Genomic DNA, 22162 nt, shown 5'->3' with positions numbered 1-22162 from the left:
AACAGACCAGAAAAAAAAAATTCATGTCACTGATCAGAACTTCCAGGTAATATGCTCTCTCCCTAATGCACCCTACAAAAGCACAAAATAAGCAACTTACTTCACAGGTCACTAAGCAAATGTGTGCGTGTTCTTTGGGTTGTTTAAGGCTAATGACACGTCTGAGGCTTGCCTGAATTTCACCATAACCTAGATGCATGGATGGCTAAAGGTATGAAGTACTCTTCATTTCTGTTGGGAAAATTCTTAGTCATAATCGAGAATACCTGACTAATTCATGTTATTTCATGTGTAATGAGCTGCAGAAAGGTAAAAATGTAAAGTTCATATTAGTTTTTACCCTGAATTTTAGTTTGAAAAACTCTGACTACAAACAGTTTATGTTTAGGAAAAAGATTTTACAAAATCTTCATAGCATAGAACAAGGTGGGACAGTTCTGTCTCCTGTAATATGCTTTAGAAAAATGAATATATATTTTGGTGCAGTAGAAGTCTTACAAATAAATTTCTGTGTAAGTTTTGGAAGAAGCTATTTAGTCTATAACCAGAAATAAGTTTTAATTTCCTATGGAATTGAGAAGAGAAAAAATGTTACTAAATACAATGGCATCATATATCTACCACATGGCCAGTTTAAAGTAATTAGAAAGCTTCCTAGTTATTCCTTAATAAATGGAAGAATGAATGAAACAATATTTGTGAAGCACTGGATGTATGTCAAGAATTGCACTTAGTGCCACATATACTTAGTGCTTAGTACACAAATACAAAAAAGTGTGAGAATGCCTGTTTTTAAGGAGCTCTTACTCTGAGAGAAATAACACATAAAAAAGTACAGCTGCAAGACACATGAAAAGACTTAGAAGTACTAAGGGTACAAGGTAGAGTAGATGGCAAGGTCACAGATTTTAGGTTTCAGAAGTAACTCAGATGATAGCAGTGGGTATGGGGAGAGAACTTCAGAGTACAGAATCAGGGCATGTAGTTAAGGTCTGTAACTTATTAGGTGACATAGCAGTGAAGATGATAATTGCCTAGTAATTCTCAATCTCATTGGAAGGAAAGGACTTATGATGCATTTTCTTGAACCCTAGTGTCCTGTCTGGGTTCTAACAAAGTCCAAGTAGGGGAAGAGGTAAAGTGGGATTAATTCCAGAGAGGAATTAAGGCATAATAGGTAAAAGGCCTGTATTAAAGTCAGGAAAACCTGTGCTCAAATTCTGATGGCAAAATATATTGGCTATGTGATCTTTGCCAAGGAGCATTTAACATCTCAGTGACACAGGTATGTCTCCAAGACTACTAGGTGTATAGAAAATGCCTATCTGCATTACTAGAAAGTTTTTCTCCTCTCTGTCCAGAGTTCCCTGCATTATTAATTCAGGTAAAGAGGATATCCTGGATTCATATCTTTGGATATTCTTAACCCTGGGAGACTGAAGAACGGTTAAGGAAGATTTTGACCTATAAATGAAATGATGAAACAAAAAGCCAAAACATTCCTGAAACTAACCTAAATGATTCTTATCCCCCCACTTTGCACTCAGTCACATTTGAGCAAGATGTTCTGAGATAACTCGGGGTCTATTTAAGCTCTGATGGAGGAAAATAAAAGCCTTCCTGATGTAGCCACTACACACTATTTAATTTCAATTGGGCCCTCAATTCCACTGCACAATCCTTTTATCTGCTTGCTATCAAATTTTCTCCAAACATGTTTCCAACTTTCTTCTCTATTCTCAAATCCCCAAATTCTGCACGGCTCCCTGTCTGTCAGCAGATGGGCTTGCCTCCTACATTATGAAAAAGACTGAGGCCATTGTGACGGACTTACATCATCTTTAGAAACTTTCTATATCTCCTCTCAGCTTTTCTTCTCTATAGTCCCAGAAGATGGTGTGGTCTTTTTTTTTTTTTCTCAAAGTAGATCTTTCTACCTGTGCCCTTAATATTCATATCTCGTTTAGGACCCTGCTCCACTGATATTCACAAGCACAATCAGAAAATGTTTTCTTCCAGTTCATACATGATCGCTTAACTGTCAGGTACAACAAATAGCAATCCTGCTTGATCTTGACTCAGAATTTCACACTTTTTATTATCCATAATTTAAAAATATTTTATCTTTCATTTCCTGTATAATTTTTTTTCTCCACACCCATCTCTCTGAAGGTACCTTTTTTAATTGCTTGGTTGGGTCCTGTGTCTCTTACTGGGTGGGCAACTGCCAAGACTGTGACCTTGGTCCTCTTCTTTCATAGTGAACTCTTTTTTCCTCATGGTTTCAATTGTCATCTCTGGGTTGACAACTACAAATATCTGCAATTCTTGTATTTACATTTTCATGGAACTCAAATATTTGGAATTTATTGATTGACTTTGCTGCTACCAGTCTTTCTGCCAATAAATCCCTTATCCTAATGCCAAAATATTCTTCATAATGACATGTCTGAGACTATCATTCCCTCCTGGAAAACTTGTATGCATTCCATGGTTATAGGCTGAAATAAAAACTATTATTTTGGCTTTCAAAGTCTTTCATAACTCCTTTTCCAGACTTTGCCTAAACTGCTTTCCATTATGGACTGTGCATTCTAGGCAGATGGGGGTATGCTTATTATTTACATTCTGCTTTCCCATACCTCACTGAATTTGCACACAACATCCTCCATTTCATTCTTGGCCTTATCCAACACCTAATAGTCAGTGAAGTTATTTTCTTCATTCAGGGATCAAATCATGTGTCATTTTCCCCCATGAAGCCTTTCTATATAATAACTATTTCATTATAGAATGACTTGAGGAAGGACCAATTTGATTTTTGTCTTTGCATTTCTCTCCCTAAGAACTGTGTATGGTATATAGTAAATAATAAGTAAACCCCTGTTGATTAATTGACCTGCCCCCCTGAAAAGTGATCCCCTTAATCTTTCGTGCATCTTAATTAACCCTCCATAAAACTAATTATATACTACTTTCTATTATGATTATTTGTGTTTGTCTTCCTCCATATTATAGTGCTATATCATAAATACCTTGAAATTGGGAATCATTTATTTTTCTTCTTTGCAACTTTAGTGCAATGTACCCTGCACGTTATAAATATTTGAGAAGGCTCAATGTCCCACATCCTAACTCTTGGAAAAAGTTTCTAGGTTTGTTTGTGAATGTGGATGTGGATGTGGATGTGTGTTTTCTAATTCTCTATCCACGGATGTGCTGGAGAGAGCTGAGACAGATTCACAGGAGCTTGTTGTTAAGTTTTCAAAGTGAGCACTTGCACTTTTGATATAGGGTAATTCTATAATTCAGGAAATGATTTATGCAGAGCCTGAAGCTTCAAGGCCACATGTGGCCCTCTAGGTCCTTAAGTGCAGCCAAACTTCAAGTTTGGATTCAGTCAAAGGGCCCCACTTGAGGACCTGGAGGGCCACATGTGGTCTGTTTCAAGCCTGCATGTTCTGCACTCCTGATTTATAGTTTTGTTAATTGTCTAGACAAGAAATTGATGGAAAAAATGTGAATAATCAAGATAAAATTTAGAAATATGTAGTGAATTTTCAGAGAGCCAGTTGTTAAACACTTGCCAGAATGCTCTTTCTATAATCATTTGCTTTCTGTCTACCACCAAGTTGGACAAGTGAGTCATATATCCAAAAGATGTGATAACCTTGCAAACAAGGATGTATAGCTGTAATAGCCATCAAAATAGCTACACTGTTATACTGAATGTTGATAAAGTTTCAAATTGCTTTGACCATACCAAGGAACCATATCAAAAGGGTATGAATTAATTACCTCAATATATTCCAAGTATGTATTAGAAATTATTGTTTTTTTAAATTCTTGGGAAAATTTTACATTGTGTTGCATTTTAGCCTATATAAAATGCTATTTTATTTTACATAAGCATCTTTGCTAACATTGATATTTTTTTAAAGTTTTGCAAATTCATTATTTATTTTCTCATTTGACACCAAAAAAAAGAAAAACAAACCTGTGATGTAGAGGTTCATTTAGTTTAATTGACTAGCCCAGAGTCACATACTTATTATTTCCACAAAAACAGACTCATGTCTTCCCGATGTCCACACCAGTGTTCTTGAAGCAGAAGTCAACTTCATTAATTATGCTTTGGATAAAATATTGGTCCCAAATTTTATCAGAATTGAAATTCCTAATTGTTATTTAATTTTTGAATTATTTTCCCCCATGCCCATGCCTTTTCAAAATGTTGTATAATATAGATTCATATTTGACATTTAAAAACACATAATTTAATGTTGCCTTAGTTACTATATTCATTATCACTATATCCATTGAAGTAACAGAAAATGTCTTGGAGTTTGTTTAAACCAGCACATGGTTTATTATGGCCTTGTTATTGCTGTAGGTATGAATTTTATGCTTTACAAAACCTTTAAAATATAAGCAATATAGAGAGCAATGTTACAGCACATTTTTCTTATCTCAAAAGAAGGTCACCCAGCTCTCATTTTGTAGCCTACATTTCTGTATTGATGAATTGCTGTTTGTTCCACAGCCTATTTTCTCTGAGTAGATTTTATCATAAACAATTTCAGCTATTAAAATAAAAATAGCTCAAATTTCACAATGTCAAAGTTTTATTGGATTTTTTAAAAATACTAGTTTTGAAATCAATATTCTCGGCTTGTCAGAAAGTCCATTATTAAACTCTATAGTAGTCTACGATGTGTAGCATTCCAGATTGAATAAAAATTGATATTATTTTTGCCACTGAAAATTTTAATTTAATTACCCTTCTGGCTTAGGGTTAAAATGCAATAAGGCATTCATAAACCATAAAATGTAATTAAAAATAAATTTTATTGATAAGAAGATTAAAATATATACCATTCCTGGTTAAATTTAAGTGAAAAATATTCTGTTCTGTCTCTGTATTTATAATAGCAGCCAGTAAGCTAGATCACAAGAGTATTCCCACAGTTCAATAAAAATCCAACTAAAAACAAATCTCCACAGTCTGAGTCTTTTATGCCTCCAGTTTCAAGGAAATCACATAGATTCTTCAACCTTAAAGTTCACACCAAATAGACATGAAACTGAGGCTGCTGCTACCACACTCCTTGTTATATTATGGTGTTACACCTCTGAGACATATATGATTTTTTTTCTTATTTGTAAAAGTCCTATGCCTGACTCATGAATTACTTTTTTTTTATACTGGTGTATATACAAATGTGTTTAAAGGCTCATTGAATTTTAAGGAATGAGTAGATATTAAAGAGAACTTGGTAACAGAGAAGTTTTAAATTTCAGGTGGAGAGTGAGACAAACTTTCAGAATTAATATTCCAGGATATCATTGAATTGTTATCATCATTAACATCACCACAACCACCACCACCACCCCACCATTCATCATCAATATCATCATCATTAGTAGTTATATATATAATCTAACAGCTAAGCAATGTGCTAAACAATTCATTTGATTCCTATAATGTACCTGGGAAGTAGGTGCTATTATTATCCTCCTTTGATGGTTGAAGAAAATAGAAACAAACAGAGGTTAAATAACTTGCCCTAGTCCACATGGCTAATAAGTGTCTTGAGACCAGATTTTATCATAAATCTTCCTGAGTTCAGGCCAAGAGCCCTATCCATTGTACCACGTAACTGCCTACACATCCTTGAAGACCCACAAGCCATCAAAATCAATATTCTTTAATGTATGTGCATGCATGCATACATACATGCATGCATACATATGTGAATGTATGAATATGTAACATATTAATAGATTTCATTTATAAATTATACACATAAATAATGTAACATATAATAGTTGAATAGATAGAAACAGTTAGTGTTAAAATGATTAATTGTAGGCATACTGGTTATGTATACATATATAGTCTATATGTCTTTGAATATATATAATCATACTATGCAATTATGTATGTGTATAATTATGTATGTACAGACGGAGTGTGCATACACATACATATATGTATATGTGTACACACATGTATATATGTATATGCACATTTGCACACATATACATGTGTGTATATGTGCATTTGTATGCATACATGTGTGTGTGTTTATGTATAAGCACTTATTAAGTATGACTTATATTCTAGGTACTGTACTAAGTGTTTGGGATATAAAAAAGATGTAAAAGACAATCCTTTCCCTCAAGGAGCTTGCATTCTAATGGGGGGTCAACAGGTCAACAGATATTTAAGAAAACAGAGTTTTATACATAAATGCACATGCCCTTCTCTCCTCTACTCTTTCTCATAGTCTTTCCAAGTTCATGTTCATTATTTCCATGGTACTATGTATCCACCTCTTTTTTATTCATCTCATCCTCTAATTACCCTTTTCCTTTTGCCTTCAACCTTTCCCAACATCAGGGTCTTTTCCAATGAGTCCCATCTTCTCCATGTGATGCCTAAGTATTTAACCTTCAGTTTCAGTATTTTACCTTCCAGTGAATAGCCAATTAATTTCTTTAAGCATTGGCTGATTTGACCTCCTTGCTGTCCAACAGACTCTCAAAAGTGTTCTCCAGCACCACAGTTTGAAAGCGTTGATTCTGCAGTGCTCAACTTTCTTTGTAGTCTAACTTTCACAGCCATACATTGCATTAGGAAGAAAAAAACACACAAAAAAAATCATAGTTTTGACCATATGGACCTGTGGCAGCAAGGTGATGTCTCTGCTTTTTATCACGTTGTGTGAGAAATTTTGAATGCTGTGGATAAGTTCACTTAATTCTTAGTAAGTGAACTTGGTAGTTCACTTACCTTTACACCTGAGCTCAGTGTTTGGGAGGCTCTGAAGGAAAGTGTGGGAGAGGAGGTATTAAATTGACTACCAAACTGAAGAGCCATTGTGCTGACTTCGTTGTTGTGTGCCTGTGAAACTTGTACAGTATACCAACTCCATGCCAGGAAATTAAATTTTCTGAGGAGGATTTGGAGGATCACCTAGTGAGATAAGATACCAGACACTGAGGTCCTTTCTCAAACTAAAGTGCCAATAATTCCAACCCTGCTACAGAGAGCACAACTCCGATGGACTAGCCACATTGTTTGAATGCAAAACATTCATTTGCCAAAAAACAAAACAAAACAAAACAAAAAACTATTTTGTGGAAAGCACATAGACAAATCACTCACATGGTGGTCAGAAGAAATGATATAAGATAAGAGAGACTCTCAAGGTCTCTCTGAAAAATTTTGAAATTGAATATATAACATGGGAGACATTGGCACAGGACTGCTTAGCATGGCATGCTCCCATCAGAGGAAGTGCTGTGCTCTACAAGCAAAGCAGAAGCGAAATAGCTCAAAAGAAATGCAGAATGTGAAAATTTAGAGAATCTACCCCAAGTGCTCATATGGACTATCTGTGCCTAACCTGTGGTAGAACATGTCAAGTTCATATTGGTCTGATCAGCCACAGTCAGAAACACTGTAACTTGACTCTGGCACAGTGATGTCATTTTGGTCTTTGAGAACAAAGGACAGCAACCAACCAGCTAATTTGCCATAGTTTTCCTTCCAAGGAGCAATTTTTTTTTAATTTCATAGCTGCATTCACTGCTTCTATGATCTTTGAAGCCCAAAATATAAAATCTGACACTGCTTCCATTTCTCCTTTTGCCAAGATCTTAGTTTTTTTATTTTTGTTTTGTTTTGTTTTTATGTTAAGCTTCAAGCCAGCTTTTACCTTAACCTCTTTCACCCTCATCAAGAGGCTTCTTAATTCCTCTTCAATTTCTGCCATCAGAGTGGTATCATCTGCACATCTGAGATTATTGTTATTTCTCCTGGCAACCTTAATTCAAGATTTTGATTCATCCAGCCTGGCATTTCAAATGATTTGAAGTTAAACTACTTAAGACTAACTTCAAAGTAATGGCCAATCTTATCCTTTCATGTCAGATTGTAGTGACTTTACGTGTGAAGATTGATTCATACTTCAGAATCAAGAGAGTATGAATCATCTTAATAAATGCACTATGAACTGCTTTCCATCATTTTCTTTTTGATTAATTTAAACAGCTCACACTTTCTTGGAAAACTATATTTTTCTTCATACGTGTAAATTCTATGGACTGCTGCTTCATTGTTCCCTTTATTTTTAAATACTATAATGTTATTTAGTGAATAGCTTCATACATAAGGCACAAAAATCGCTATGTTAGAAAATTTCACTTGCCAACATTGCCTTAAAAAAAGAAGACTGAAAATCCAAAAATTAAGAAGGTGCACACCATATTTTATAACTAATACAGAAAAAAAAAGTTAGGAAAGAATAAGCAAGAAATTATGGCACTTTAAGAACACATTTTAAAATGACCCTCTCAAACATATGGTGTATTTTAAAGAGTATGTTAAATTTAATAATAACAAAGTTACAATGCTCATTTTCTCTTCTCATTTATTTTTTTCCTTCAGTGTATTTAATGTTTTATTGGTGTTCTTTTCTAAGTTTTTTTTTTTTATTTTATTTTATTTACAAATTTATCAGTACTTAATAATATACCTAATAGTTGCCTCTTTTGGAAGATAAATATTGTCAAACAAGTTAACATACTGTTTATGTCCAAAAATATGTGTCTCATATTGTAATAACTTACATCTCCTACTTCTCTGCCAAGAAACAAAAAGCATTCAGTAGTGTACTGTAGCCAAATCAAACAGGCTAGCTACATTGTTCACTTGTTAGTAGGAACACTTAACACCTCAGAAGTCAGGAAATAATACAAATCAGGACTTGATTCATTGTTTTGCAGATTGTTTAGACAAGAAAGTGCTTGACAAAATGATGATATATATTACGCTATAAAATGTGTCATATATACATTCTTACATTCTTTCTTGTTTCTAGATATCTGGTGGCTAAACCATTACCATTACACCCCTGGGCATGTTTCTACATTAGTATATTGTCAGGATGGGTCTCTGCTATAATTAGCTTTCTGAAGTCATTTAAAGTTATTTGTTTTTCCCTTTCTGTAGTCATTATGAAAATTATTTTTCCCTAGCTTTGCTCATTTCATTTTTCGTTAGTTCATACAAGTCTTCTCAAGTTTCTCTGAATATTTTATGCTTACTATTTTCTGTAATTATTTCTCAGGTACATTATATAATTCATGTACATGTAGTAAAAATGGCCAGATATGAATTTTAGGCAGATGTAATTTGTATACCCAAGTGTAGGGTGGTTTGAATAACATCCTCATATTCAGTATCAGACATGTATATTTGCATGTTTCACATTCATCTTAGCCATCACCAAATCTAGTGAATAAATTAGATCATGGAAATATTATGGGCTACATTGATGAATAAATTTGTGGTTGCAGTTCACCCAAGAAAAACACAAGAGGTACCATAAGCAAATGGAGATCAATTATTATTATATATTATATATATAATTATTAAATATTATTATATAATATTATTATATGTCATTATATATATTATTATATATTATATATTGGCTCAGTAAGCTGTCTCTCAGGATTGCTGTGGCAAAAATATTAGTTTTAATTAATTATTTAATTAAAATTCTTTGGCTTGTGTTCAACTTGGTTGTAACCATGTATGAACAAGGTTAGGCTTACAGTCAGGTGACATAAAATCCGTATGCTAAGACTCAAAATATTTTCCAGTTTCTGGATTATAAATTTCTGTTCAGAAAAAATAATTTTAAAAAGACTGAATATAAGATAGCAAAAGTCTACAGCCATTATTTATGCCACATACTAGAAATCAAACATGTTCAGGTTGGAAGAATTTGCTACAGATTGTGTCTCACTGTTGCTTGTCTTATAGAATACAAAGTGATTTCTGCAATGAAATGGTAAATTTAAGCAAAGAATGAAACTAGTTCTTGAGGTAATAGCAGAATATTACTCAAAAAGATAGATAATTGCCCCCACTGAAATTTGAATTAATTAGGCAACTTCTAGGACTGCTTTCCAGTTCTATATGTTACACTTTAAAAGGAGTATTGTCAAATGATAATGGTAATCAAAAATATTTGTATAGGATGGTAAAGGGTCTAGAAATAATGCCACATAGAGAACAGTTGGAAGAAATGGTGATGTTTTGCCTAAAAAAGAATAAAACATGATAATTGCCTCATAATATTTTAAGAATAGGCATTGTGGACTAATTGATAAATAGAGTCAACTTCAGGATTAGGAAGTTTTAGTTTTAAGTTCTGCTTCTAATATGTAGTGACTACAAGACCCTGGAAAATGCATTTACTGAATTTTCCTAGTCAATTGTGCTGTCAATGGTAAATCTCTAATTCTATAAGATAGAGAGCAAATTCTGTTCTGCAGTAATAGGAGTATCTTCACTGGGACCTCACTATAGCAATGAAATCACTAATGGGATTCTTTCAACTCCACCCCCCCATATATGAAGAGTTCTCTTAGAAAGGGAAGTATATATTCTCTGTGCCTTCAAAGAGCAGAACTGGTTCACATGTTGGCAAGGTAAAAGCCAGCATATATAAATAAGAATTTTCTGACAGTGAGCAGCCATGTAATAGAATATTTCCTTACAAAAATAATGAACTTTTCCTTGCTGGATTTCACAGTAGTTACGGATAATATAGAAAAGATTCCTAAATCAGGAGGGAATTTGGATTTTAAGGATGATATATTGCATATATGAGGCTTTACTACATGTGTAATCTTAAACAATGACTTATTCTCCCTGGACCTCATTTTCCTTACCTGTAGAATGAAAGGATCGAAACAAATGAGCTCTAAGATTCCTCCTCACTGTGGGTATATAATACATTATGATGTGATATGATATGATATGACACAGCACGACATTGCATAGCATGACATGGTATGACGTGTCATGATGTGATATTATACATGGTTTGATGCAATATTAAATACACACACACACACACACATACATATGTACTAGGATATGTTTTTGAGGTATGATTAAGTTTCTTACAACTTTCCATAAAAGTATATCATTCTCCTCCAATTTTCAGAGCATTTTTGCTTCAGAGACTCCGGTCTATACTAAAGCTATACTTAGCTTAAATAGTCAAGAATTCTTATCCCTCATTTTTCTTACAGATAATAAAACTGAGTTATGAATCAGATTAAACAGGGCACATTACAGAAATCGAATATGAATTATAAAAACAAGTTCAACTATCTATCTCAACATAGACTGTATAGCTTCAGAATTAAATGGTTATATAGGGAATTAACTTAGGACAGAAGAACATTGCCATGAACAATAGGAAATCTCAGACATAGAAATCCTTTAAAATGAGTTTAACAAAAAGTGATTCTGCTAAATGATATGCTCTTCTAACTCAAATTGTAAGGTAAAACATTTGCTATTTTATTGATACATTCAGCCTCATCACATCTAGAAATATGGTGTGCTTTTCTCCTCCAATTAATTCCTTCATTTATTTTTGCATAGACTTTTTTCCCTTAGATATGATGTATAAAATCATAGAACATAGGAACTAAAACAGATCTTGAGAAGGCTAGCACTTAGCAAGGTGCAATGAAAAGAATATTTATTTTAGAGTGTGAGTACCTGGTTCACATATCTTCCATTTACTAGCCCTGTGACCTTAGGCAAATCACTTAAACTCTTTCTATTAATCACCTCATATGTATAATGGTAATAACATCACTTCCAATATCTATCTCACAGAGTGTTTGAGAGGAAAGTACTATGCGAAACTTAAGTAGCAAGGTAATTACATGATTCTCTCACTCACTCAGTGAACTGCCAGATTGGCATTTCAATCTTCATAAAATCTTTACATCTGACCCCTTCTCCCCATCCATAAAACTAAGAACTTAGTTCATGTCTTTATCTCCTCTTTTCTAGTTATTACATCTTCTTAACTGATTCCTTTGCAATGAATTTATCCATCTCTAATATGCCCTACAGCCTGATGCCAACCTCATTTTTAGGCAGTCTGACCTTTTGACTCCCTTACTCAATCAATTCCAGTGATGACTTATTGGCTCTACAACAAAATATAAATGCTTTTGTTAGATTTTCAAGCCCTATATAGAAACATAACTTCCAAAGCTCCTTAGACATTATACCCTTACCTACATTGTTCAATCCAGCCAAAAGGAAATTCCTCCTCTTCCTTGATCCCTTCTTGTCTCCATGCTTCTACCTTCTGGAGTCCTTGTTTCATTGAAGAATCAACTATTTTCTGTTTAAATCTCATTGTGATTCTCATCCTAGCTACCAAAGCCCTTCCTCCTAAGGATGTGGTCAGATAAGTAGGAGGTGAACCAGAAGAGAGCAGTACATTGAAAATCTAGAGAAGAGAAGAGCAGAAGATCCAAAGAAAAGATGTTCAACAGTATCAGTCTATGTAGAATTCAAACAGTCCATTAGATTTGTCAGTTGAGAGATCTTAAACATTTGTGTTGACTCATGAACTCTTAAATTGTATGTATGCCCTAACCCTATCTCTTCACCTGTTGATACTAATACCCTATAGAGAAATGAAAGATTCATGTAATTCTGAAGAGGAAAGCTGCTTGATATCCTATTTGCCTCTATGCTGACTGGCTGAAATCATTCCATGTAAAAGTGTTGGACTCTAATAAGTTATATTTTCCTCAGTCTTGGACAATATTTATCAGCCTCAGATTGAAAAACAAGTGGAATAGAAAAATGTGTTTTGGATGTTCAAAGTCTAGTTACTGATGTAATCAGACTAATTGCTAATAGCTTAATAGAGGGGCAATATTTGAATAAAAGATTACTTTTCAGAAGTCCTATTCCAGCTCTGTGAATTTCTCCACTGATTAAGCCTGTCTGGAGAAATACAGAAACTGCATATGCACACCATGTATATTTGAGGCTAGAACAAAATATTCTAATGTAGGCAAAGAATTGATTTTCTTTGCAGATAGCTTAAAACATTTATGTGGAATATAATTGAAAACCATAGCCTTTAGTTCATTAAAGTATTTGACATATGTGTTTCTTCAGCATGCACTAGTGACTGAGCTTATTTTCCTGTAACTCTGCCCTTAGTAAACCCTCTAGTCATTTTTATACTCTAGAAGTGTGTAGTTTTCTATAAAGAGAAAAGTACTGCACCTTCAGATAACACAGGGAAATTGATGCATTATAGAATTTCCTCACATCATTTGTACATGTCTAAATGTAATAGCATAAGATGCATCACCATAAATCATTTCTTTTCATTGTTTAAAGAGTAGTGGGGGTCACCTCCAAAGTTAAGACAATATTAGCTATATTATTTTTATTGGAAAGCAAAGAAAATTAATCTCTGATTGAACTGCAAATGTATTTTTCTATTCCAATTTATTTTTTTTCCTTTCTCTCTCTTTCTTCCTCCCTTCCATTCTTCTTTCCCTTCTGTTTTTTTATCAGCCTATAGTAGTGAGTGTGAAAGTGAAGATTTCTGAACTAAATTGAGTCCATTAAGTAAAACATTGAGTGCCAAGCTATTAGATAAGAATGGCAGGTAATTTAAGTGAGAGCCATGCATGAGAACTTGGTTGCAGAATTTTAAAATTCTCAGTAGTTCATTTATCAACTACACAAATGCACTTAGTTTTGCAAAGATATAAAACAACAAAGTGTATATGTGAACTTTTATATGATTGTTATTTATTTTTTATTGACAGAGTACATTTTAATCATCTAGTTATTAATTCCAGACTGTCAACTTGGAATTTAATTTTATATGGGTAAGAAAATAATAAAAATCACAGATACTTTAGAAGTGTAAGGGATCTCTCAGTAACCATCAATTTAAATGTATGTGTCAAAAAGGAACCTCATTGCCATATCAGCATACCAGCAAAGTCAGCCTGCATTTGAATAATTATCATTATGTGGAATCCATCACCTTCCAAGGAAGCCCATTCCAAATTTGTATAGCTGCATTTTATGAAGTTTTCCATGTCATCAAACCTAAATATGCCTCTTCATCATCCACTCATTTCTCTTTCCTCTACCTTCTGGTTCCAACACACACACACATACACACACACACACACATACACATACACATACACACACAGAAAGATATAGATATACATACATATTCCATCTTACAGCCTTTGGAGTATTTGAATATAGTAAATACATTCCCATTTCTTTCATCCTTATATGACATTGGCTTAAGACCATTTATCATTCTGGTCTACCTTTGAAAGTTCTGCATATTTAAAAAAGACCTGAAAATGGATCATAAAACTCAAAATAATAGTCCACATCTGAGAAGAGCAGGGTAGAGTACAGCAGGACTCTTAGCTTTTTAACACTGGGTGTTTTGGCTCTCTTAATTTACCCAAACTTTGCATTAATATGTTTCTTGTCATAACATTAACACTGTTGTTTCATACTGAGCTTACAGTTTACCAAAATCTCTGAATATTTTTTACACACACATCATTGCCTAACCAAGCATCTATAATTTTTTGCTTTTGAACTAGAGTCTCTTTAGCATGAGATTTTACATTTAACTATATTAAATTTCATCTTATTTTAGCCCAATTTGCTAGCCTTTCAAGAGTCATGTGAAAAAGTGGAATTCTGTTTCATATCATTTTCCAGTTTTTAAAGTATTATAAAGTCTCAGGAGAGTTGGAAGGGACCTTAGCAGGTATCTAGTTTAATGCTTACTTGAAAAAAAAATCCTTTGGAATAAAACTAACAAGAGGTCAAATAGCCTTCTTGAAGAACTGAAATAAATTCTTACGTGGTCTGAAAAGGCACGGGTCATTGCAAGGATTTACCTAGATTCCATGCATGTGGCCAAACTCTGGATAGAGTGTGCTTTTTCAAAGGAATACTTACATATAAACACAATTATATAGACACAGTTATAGTCTCCTGAATACAACACTTTCATGTTGGAACAAAAGATTCTTATGCCTACCACAATATGTAGTTCTAGGCCCTTTATTTTCTCCTCTAACAGGAATAGCTGTTTGATACAAGTTGTGGATGGAAGGCCCTGAGATGCTCTTTAGACAATTTGAAATTGAGCACTTGAATTGTGCTTCCTGGGATTCCAAACTTTTTCTTTTCTTGCTCCCATACAAAAAAATGTTGGGCTATCTGACCTTTTAAAATAGTATTGATAAGAACTATATACCTACATGGGTTACTTAACATATTTTCTTTTATTAATTTCTCCCATTTATATAATTATTGCATGCCTATGTGATGGAAATCCATTAACATGATTCAGAGATGAAAATAGCACATAGTTTTCCAGTGTGTGGGGGCTGACTCAGAATTGGATTGACTATATCAACACTAACCCATGTTGTTGTTTATCCTTTGTTTTCAAAGAGGGCCAATGAAATCATGGTCTTCATTTGTGCATGAATTGGATTTAAGTGAGGCAGACTTGCACAAAGTCATTAGCTTGACTCTGGAACAGTTATTGAAGTTCAGTGTTAAGACAAAAATCAAGATGACTAGTGATGGCCCAGGAGGCAGTGGATAACCTTGGCATCTTCAATGTATGATGAAGCTCTAAGTGCTCCATAATACCTGCCTCAGCTGCCTTCATGAGCAATGGAACATTATTTTCTACCAGGGGAAGTCGTCACATGCTTGGCATAAACATACTTCTAACTCATAAATGGGTTTGAGGTGTAAGGGTTACTCTGAACCTGGTTTACCCCATACGCCAAAACAAATTTATCAGGGTTTTGCTGCTGTACATGTTGCAGCCTCTTGGACCCACAGGTGAGAGTTGGGTAGCACATATATATGTGGAGTCCCAGAAGTGAGGACTAGAGATAAACAGCTCTCTAAGAGCTGTGGAGAAAATGACATTATTATAAATGACCCTTTTGTATTAGGTGAAGTTCATAATCACTAGGATAGATGTGTGACTTATAAATGATGACACACATGTATGGATGGCATAGATATAGACAATCTGTAGATAGACAGATAGGTACATGGATAGACATAGAAATGCTATCTATCTATCTATATCTATATCTATATCTATATCTATATCTATATCTATATCTATATCTATATCTATATCTATATCTATATCTATATCTATATCTACATCTATATCTATATCTATATCTATATCTATATCTATATCTATATCTATATCCATATCTATATACATATACACAGATATATAAATATACCATATATGTAGATGTAGGCGTGTACATCTGTGTTTATATATATATAGATATATAGATATATAGATATAGATATAGATATAGAGATAGATAGAGATATATACCCACATATATACATATAGATGCATATTTTTTCACATATTTCACATATTTGTTTATATATTTACATGTAATTTATCACTTCATCTATTTATCTATCATTTCTGTCCCCAAATACTTATCACTCTATCATCAACCTATCTTCCTTCTTATCTTTCTACATTTCTAACTACATATCTATCTAAACATGTAGCTTTTGAATAATTGCAGAAATCAGGTTAGATAATTTTGAAGGATTCTTCTATTTCAAAGTCTATGAGACATAAAGGTTATATGTTCTTCTACAATTAAGTCTTGGGTGGAGCCATGATGGCAGACTAAAGGCAGGGATGCAACAAAGCTCTCCAAATTCTCCTCCAAACAATGTGAAAATAATGCCTTAAAACTAATTGTGGAGAAGCAGAGACAACAAAAGGACAGAGTCAAACAAGGTTCCAGCTTAAGACAACTAAGGAGGTTGTCAAGAAAGTTCTGTCTCATTGTAGTGAGTGTGGAGCTCAGTTCAACATAGGCCAGGAGCAACAAAGCAGCAACAGGTCTAGGGAGCAGTATTAGCAGTGGTAGTTTCTAGAGGTCTCAGGCACTGGGGCCAAGACTCTGTTAAATTTTTTATATATGTTTCTGGATCACAGTCCCAAAGCAATGAAAAGCACTAGGAAAAAGATAGACCCTGGTAACAGTTCCAGGCAAAAATAGTCCTTATGATCAGTCATAGATTAAAACACAGGCCACGAGAGCAGTGACCACACTTCTTAGGTCATATAACTTGGGAACAATTGAAAACTTACAGAACCCCAGAACTAGGGCTAAAAAGAGAATTATGAAAGAGAGAGCAGGTCTCAAATTTAACATAAAAGATAAAAGCCAAAAAATAGGCTAGGGGCAGAGCCAAGATGGTAGAATAAAAGTAGTGACTTGCTTGAGGTCTCCCCATAACCCCTCTAAATACCTGGGGGAAAAAAAGCTTTAAACAAATTCTAGAGCAGCAGAACACATAAAAAAAACAGAGTAAAACACATTTCCAGACCAAGACAACATGGATGGTTGATTGGAAAGGTCTGTTGTTCTAGGCTGGGAGAGGAGAGTAGTTCAGTGTGAGCCGTACAGGCAAAGACCAGGCCTCAGCAAACCTGTAACAGCCCAGAGGGCTGAATCAAGGGGAGCTATAGCAATTTCCAGACTTCTCAACCCACAAGCACCAAAGACAACTTAGAAGGTCAGGAGAAATGGTCTGTAAGATCTTAGTGAGAGAGGAGCTTGGGTTCAGCCCCAGTCCTGGTGCAGCTCCAGGGCAGTGGCTGCTTCTGGAGCTCTTGGCTCACAGAAGGAGGCGGAATAAAGTGGCTGCTCAGGGGAAGATTGCAAGGATCTCTTTGCTGGTGCTGAAGCAGGATTCTCTTGCTTTGCCCATGCTTGGATCTTAGTTGCAGTCCTGGATGGTGGTTATGGGGATGCTGGCATGGTGGAGCTTGTGGCAGCAGTGAAGAGGAAATCCTTCTCACAGGTCCAAAGCAGAAAATAGTGCTTGTAATCACTCATAGACCAGAGCACAGGCCAGGAGAGGAGTAAACACCTCACCTTCAATCATACCACCTTGGAAGAACTGAAAATTTACAGGTCCCTCCCTAGAAGTATCTCTGAAAACAGCTGCACAAAACCTCTGAAGCTTGTAATAGTACATTCTCCACACTGGAAGTGGACCATTACCTTAACAAAAAGATTGATAGTCAAGTAATTGTCTGGGAAAATGAGCAAACTGCACAAAAAAAGTCAGACCATATTATCTTTCTTTGGTGACAAAGAAGATCAAAACATACAACCAGAAGAAGACAACAAAGTCAAAGCCCCTATATCCAAAGCCTCCAAGAAAAATATGAATTGGTCCCAGGCCATGGAACAGCTCAAAAAAGATTTTGAAAAGCAAATAAGAGAAATAGAGGAAAAAGTGGGAAGAGAAATGAGAGTGATGCAGGAAAATAATGGAAAACAATTCAAAAGATTGCTAACGGTGACCCAAAAAAATACTGAAGAAAATAACACCTTAAAAAATAGCCTAACCTGAATGGCAAAAGAGGTCCAAAAAGCCAATGAGTAGAAGAATGCCTTACAAAGCAGAATTGGCCAAATGAAAAAAGTAGTCCAAAGCTCACTGAAAAAAATAAATCCCTAAAAAAATAGAATGGAACAAATATAAGCTAATGATTGTATGAGAAATCAAGACATTTTAAAACAAAACCAAAAGAATGAAAAAATAGAAGTCAACGTGAAATATCTCACTAGAAAAACAGCTGACCTGGAAAATAGATCCAGGAGAGATAACTTAAAATTTTTTGGACTATCTGAAAGCCATGATTTAAAAAAAAGAGCTCTTACACATCATTTTTTCAAGAAATTATCAAGGAAAACTGTTCTGATATTCTAGAACCAGAAGACAAAATAGAAATGGAAAGAATCCACCAATCACCTCCTGAAGGAAAACTCCTAGAAATATTATAGCCAAATTCTAGAGTTCCCAGGTCAAGGAGAAAATATTGCAAGCAGCCAGAAAGAAACAGAAAAGTCTTTATGTGAGAAAGGAATGAACAAGAAGAAGGAGAAAGGGAGAGAGAGAATGGGCTAAATTATCTCACACAAAAGAGGGGGAAGAAAGCTTTTACCATGGAGGGGAAGAGGATGGCAGTGAGAGAGAATGAATGAATTTTATTCTCATTGGATTTGGCTTAAGGAAGGAATAACATACACACTCAATTGAGTAAGGAAATCTATCTTACCCTACAGGAAAATAGGGTGGAAGGGGATAAGAGAGGGGGATGATAGAAGGGAGATTAGGGGAGGGTGTAATCAGAAGCAAACAATTCTAAAGAGGGACAGGGTCAATGGAGAGAATAGAATAAATGGGGGGGATAGGATTGAAGGGAAATATAGTTAGTTTTCTACAGTATGACTACCATGGAAGTATTTTGCATGACCTGTATTAAGTTGCTTGCCTTCTCAATGAGGGTGGATGGGGAGAGAGGAAGGGAGAAAATGTGGAACCCAAAGTTTTAAAAACAAATGTTAAAAATTTGTTTTCACATGCAACTGAGAAATAAGATATACAGGCAATGGGGTATAAAAATCTTGCATGCCCTACAGGAAAATAGAAGGGGGAGAGGATAAGAGAAGTGGGGAGTGATAGAAGGGAGGGTAGGTCAGGAGTACGGGTATTCAGATTGCATGCCTTCTTGGGGTGGTGGGAGGGGACAGATGAGAAGAAAATGTGGGACTCAAGATCTTGTGAAAGTGAATGCTGAAAACTAAAAATTAATTAATTAATTAATATTTTAAAATGGGCTAGAAAAATGAGAGAGGAAAAAAAAAAGTTGACCATAGAAAGTTACTAAGGTGAGAGAAGAAAAAAAATATATATATAAACTAGTAAGAAAACAATTAAATTGAAATAGCTACATGTAAAGCTTCAAAAAAAGACACAAATTTGTCTCAGCTCCTGGAAGAGCTCAACACAAATTTTAAAATTCAAGTAAGATAATTACAGAGAAAAACTGGAAAAAGAAATGAGTGGCCAAAGGAAATCATGTAAATGATGGCACATATATAACCTATATTAAATTGCTTACCATCTTAGACTGTGGTGGGAGGGGTGGATAGGAAAGGGAGAACATTTGGATTCAAAATTTTATTAAAAAAATTAAAGTTATGAATTTTCTTTACATGCTATTGGAAAAATAAAATACTATCAAATCTGAAAAAAAAGAAAATCATGTAAAAAGAGTCAACAGCTTGCTAAAGGTACCACATGCACAAATAAAGAAAATAAAACTTTAAGAACAGAAAAGGCAAATTGTAAAAGAGGCAAAAAAAACCTCACTAAAGATAACTTTTTTAAAAATAGTATTGGCAAGATGAAAAGAATGCACAAAAATTTGCTGAAGATAATTTTTTTTAAAGTAACTATAAAAGAAAAGTAGATAAAAAAAGCTCATTTAGAATTGGAGAGGTGGGGAGGGCAGCATAGATAGCATAGAAATACCTGGAAGTTGCCCTCTCTGGTTTAACTTGGAAACAACATTTAATCAAGCTTATAATTGGATTCTGGAGTGACCTACAAAATCTAAAGAAAGATGGAGTGAAACAATTTCCCACTTCAAGTTAATTTAGAATGACCTTAGGAAAGGTCTATGTCACTTGGAGAAAAGGCAAGGACAGCCTAGTACATGCAGTGTCCAAGCAAGGCAGTGGGAGTCTCTTAGCTTCAACGCAGATCAGCAACCAAGGTCCCATGGTCCTGGCTCAGCAGGCCAGTGGCAGAGCAGGCCAACTATGAGGACTGTAGCCTGAGGGCAGAAGGGAAACTACTATCCCTGGAACCCTTGGCACAAGATAAACAACTAGGCCAGGGTACCATACCAAAGTGGGCAAGACACCAGCACTTGAGGCTCTGGTGCAGAAAGCCAATGACCAGACCCCTGGCCCTAGCATAAGAAGTTTGGGAGAGTACCTTCTGTGCCCTATAAGAGGAGCTAAAATTTTAAAGTCATGAAATAAGCTAAAAATGAGGGAAAAAATATAAAAACAGAAAAGTACCCTGACTATAGAAAGCTACTATGATGACAGAGAAGATCAAAACACAAACTCAGAAGATGACTACAATGTTAAAATACCCACATGCAAAGACTCAAAGTGGAATATGGATTGATCTCAAGCACCAAAAGTCATTTTTATAGAGCTCATAAAAGGCTTTAAAAATTATATAAGTGAGGTAGAAAGAAAATTAGGGGAAAAAATGAGCATTATGCAAGAGAGAGTCAACAGCTTAGAAAAGGAAGGACAAAAATTGACTACAGCAAAGAATTCCTTTAAAAATACAATTGACCAAATGGGAAAAAATCCACTGAGGAAAACAACTCCTTAAAAAGTAAAATTGGCAGACAGGAGGGGGCATGCAGGTGGGGTGGAGTCGGCTGTCTTGGTTTGTCCTTAGTGTAGGAGGGAGGCCATGGATGCATCAAACCCATTGGTTTTCAAAGTCCAATCAGGTGGTGAGCACAGCAGAACAAGAACCTACAGCAGAGCAGCTGGCTCAGATTGCAGCTGAGAATGAGGAGAATGAATGCTCTGTCAATTATAAGCCTCCAGCACAGAAGAGCATCCAGGAGATCCAGGAGCTGGACAAGGATGACTAGAGCCTTCCAAAGAATAAAGAGGCCTTGTTGGGCAGTCTGACTGTTTCTGCTGATCCCAATACTCCTAAAATCTTTGTGACACACCTGACCCTGGTGTGCAGCATTGTTCCTGGTCCCTTGGAGCTAGATCTGACTGGTGACCTGGAGAGCTTCAAAAACAGTCATTCATGCTGAACAAGGGTTTAGAGTACCAGACAAAAACCTTCCAGGTGAATAGAGAGATGGTCTCAGGAATGAAGTACATCTAGCACACTTACAGAGAAGGTGTCAAGAATGACAAAACTGACTACATGGTAGGCAGTTATGGGTTTCAAGCAGAAGAATATGAGTTCCTGACCTCTTTGGAAGAGGCTACCAAGGGCATGTTGGCTCATGGCAGCTACAACATCAAGTCTCACTTCACAGATGATAAAAAGATGGATCGCCTCTCCTGGGAGTGGAACCTCATCATTAAAAAGGAATGGAAGGACTGAGCCTATGACCATAGAGAGGGATAGAGGGAGGCATCCCCAGACAGTGGCCACAGGAGAACCCTAGCCTGACAGTGAACCCCCTACCCCCATCCTACTTTCCTTCTCAACCCCCAATCCCATACCAAAGTGCTGACAGGGGAGTCCCCCCCGCAGCTGACTGCTTTCTCACACCGCTGGTCTTTCTCTGACTTCTTGAGACCCTTTTCTACCTCC

At 35.3% G+C, this 22162-nt stretch overlaps 1 pseudogene; it reads left to right on the top strand.

The window, feature by feature from the left end:
- The first annotated feature begins 21233 nt into the window (after nt 1-21233).
- Nucleotides 21234-21949, top strand: LOC110216500 (rho GDP-dissociation inhibitor 1 pseudogene; annotated as a pseudogene).
- The last annotated feature ends 213 nt before the right edge of the window (nt 21950-22162 follow it).

This window comes from Phascolarctos cinereus, unplaced genomic scaffold (genome assembly GCF_003287225.1).
Source record: "Phascolarctos cinereus isolate Bilbo 61053 unplaced genomic scaffold, phaCin_HiC Scaffold_5;HRSCAF=322, whole genome shotgun sequence".
In the NCBI taxonomy this organism is placed as follows: Eukaryota; Metazoa; Chordata; class Mammalia; order Diprotodontia; family Phascolarctidae; genus Phascolarctos; species Phascolarctos cinereus.
Note: the sequence above shows the minus strand (reverse complement) of the source record. Positions and strands in the feature narration are given on the sequence as shown.